We start from the raw sequence: 3,396 nt of genomic DNA on the forward strand, positions 1-3,396 counted from the left end.
TTTGCAGCTTATTAATATTATTACTTATTTTCGAAACTACCTGTTTAACCCTCTACTGCAGGGATGAGCAAAACGCGGCCCGCGGGCCGCATGTGGCCCGCGGGCCGCATGTGGCCCGCGAGACTTTTTTATGCGGCCCGCGAAGCTTTTTTCAAATTGTTATGCCTTAACTGTTTTCTGCAATGGATTGTTAGGAAAATTTATATGACTTGATCAAATATGCAGTTACATCTGCATTTGCCCCACAATCATTCAGATTGTTAACTTTTTTCATTTATTATGCTCTGTTCAAGGCATAAATGCAATATTGTTTATTGGCATAACGTAAAATTGAAGTTTTTTTTTCTTCAGGATATATTTTTTCTAAATATATAAATCCTACCTCTTTGAAAAACAAAATCCATTAATGTGATTCAGAAGAGCATCCAAAAATCGGTAGCTGTACTTGAACAAATACTTGCAAATATTTAAACCAAAACCTTGTGGAATATTTTTTATTTCTGAATATTGACAAAAATAACGAAATTTTACTAATAAAGCCTGGGTGAACAACTTTAAATTTTTTATCAACATGAATCAGCTGACATCAAAGATGTTGACAAAAATTATAAGTTCGCGATAAAAACAATAGATAATCTTGAAATTCTGTGATTCGACCCAAAAGGTATTTGACGTTTATTTGTGATACTTTTTTTTAGAAATTAAAAGAAAATTTATAATAAACATCGATAAATTGAGTTGTTACAATTATAGTTCGCATTCCACATTACCAAAGTTATAAAATAGCATTTGAAATCGTATCCCAATTATATCTAAATAATATTATAAATTAGGTAGTTGTCAGAAAATATGTGAAATTGAACATTTTTTTGTGATTCGACAACCTTGCTCAACATCTCGATGCAATGATCCAATGATCAATTAAAAAAACGGGTTTTTTATCGTTTGTAGGAAAAAAAGTTTAGGCTTTGAGGAAAAGTTTCAATTCTGGAAAAAAATCACTGAAAGTCAAGACGGCGATTTCTTCAAATAAATATTTTTTAACTCTTAGCTAATACTGTTGAGCTCCGGAAGATTTTAAGAGGAAGTGATGACGAATAATGCCATCGGTTTTAACAAGAAAGTTGTAAGAACGAATGTTCTCTAAGAAGTAAAGGTAAAAAGGCACATACTATGAAAAAATTGAGAGCATTAAAAAATGCTACCTTTTCAATATCGGGTATTTAAAAAGACGTGTTGAATTTCTATTTTTACCACGTAAATTCGTTTTATCATTCTTTTTTCAGATCTGTTTTTGCCAAAAATTTGAAGTTATAAAAATGAAATGAAGCTCTGCTAATAACTATAAAAAAAAAGTTATCTTAAGTGCGGCCCGCCGACAAGATTTCAAATTTAAGTTGGCCCGTTGCCTGAAAAGGTTGCTCACCCCTGCTCTACTGCATACTAGCCAATATATGTCCTCGATGTTTTTTTCATGTTTTTTCTGCGTAATTCAGTACTGTGAAAGAATTCAAACAATTTTAGTTCATTAAATATTCAATAAGCGATTATAAAACCTGAAACCAAAATTTAAATTAAATGATTTCATTTCTTACACTTTTGGAATTATGAAAAGTCTCCAAAAAAATAGATTTTTTGCATAATTTTTTTTTTAAGTAGAGTTTCCTTTAACGATTTTTTTTCACAACGATTGAACGCTGTTCTAAATTCATACACAAATTTTCAAATTATAGCTGTATTGGAAACATATTTTGAAAAACATTCAGTTTTGAAAGCTTTCGTTTTAAGGATAAAATCAATGGATTTCTGCCGTTCCAATCGCAAATATCTGAAACCAGTTCAAATTAATATCGTAAAGCATCCTCTTTACATTTCAAATAACAGTTCAACTTCGATTGTTATTCTTTCAGCAGAAATCATAAGCCATGGCATCATAAAAAAAAAGAAACACATTGCTGTTTTTCTTGCGATCCCCATTAAATATTCTCACAATTAATTGCTACAAATCTCCTCGCAGTAATCACAGCATTTACACAAACACACCACCCATCAACAGCTTTTCACCAACGAAAAGAAAACATGATTATGAGTGACGTCAAACGAGAAGAAAATTTTCCCGATCGACCGGTGAAAATCTGCCCCGAACTAAGACTGATGCAAATTGCCCCACTCCATTGGCTAGAGGAAAATCGATATTTCATACGCCATAAAAACGATGTGTTTATCACACCATCTCACAACTTGTTCACAAAAACACAAACACACAACAAACCACACAGCAACATTACGGGGGAAACCGCACCATTTTACGCTACTTGAATACTTGAATGGGAAAAATAAGGGGTGGTAAAAGTCCTCCACCCACCAGCAGCCGTCGCCGGGCAATGCACGTGCATGTTTACCCGAGTGATGTCATATCACAATTATCCGGGGCATCCTTTCAACCAGAGGGGAAACGCATGCGCATCAGCCGCATCACTGCACGTGTTATTGAGCCTGGCAGCCCATCGGCGAGAAGTTTTCCCCAGAAAGCCCGGATATTAATGACGCCAATGCGATTGATGACGAAATCAATGACGCCATTGAGGAACAGAGATGGCAATAAGTCAACCGCCCCGTCTCGTCTGTCCGGGGCAATCAAATCAAGACCATTACTGTGCCATCGCACACCACGGTACGGCACCGGGAAAGGTCAAGAAAACAGCCGGAAAAAACAGGTTGTTGTGAAGAAGAAATTTCATTCAACTGTGCTACCGGGGGATTGTGTAAACATGAGGAATGAGGATAATTGATGGCAATTGAGGATTATTTAGTTGTCTTGGCATCGGAAAAATAAAGTCATGGATCAAACACAATTGTAATAGAAATTTCAGTAGACATCTGTTGCATTGGAACATTGAACAAAAAAGAATAAAATGTTTTAGTTAAAACCACAAACTTAATATTGAGATCTAGAGAATGAAAAATAAGCTTTTTCCACTGAAAAAGGGTGTCTTCCTGTCTTTAAAAGTTACTTTTTAAATATTCCCACAGAAAAAAAATAGTCTTGTACCCATAAATCTTGAGAACGGGGAGGCTAGTCAAATCATGATTTGAGTTTACAAACTTTCACATTTCTTTCACAGTGTTAATAACTGAACGACCGTTTTTTATATGAAGCGGCATAATTTCAGCACATTTTTTGGTGTCTTTCGACTCATAGCTGAAATGGCACTTGATAACGCTTCAAAATTGCGTTTATCTGTCAAAATTTGAAGTTGAAGTTGAACCTATGAAATTATTTTTCCGATGACAAGACGACTAATTTGAAAAATATTTTATTGTTTAGAACTAAATCAACAGATCTAAATAAAAACTTTTCATATACACAATGTTATCGTAAGAGGGTCAAGGTGA

This window comes from Uranotaenia lowii, chromosome 2 (assembly GCF_029784155.1).
Source record: "Uranotaenia lowii strain MFRU-FL chromosome 2, ASM2978415v1, whole genome shotgun sequence".
Taxonomy (NCBI): Eukaryota; Metazoa; Arthropoda; class Insecta; order Diptera; family Culicidae; genus Uranotaenia; species Uranotaenia lowii.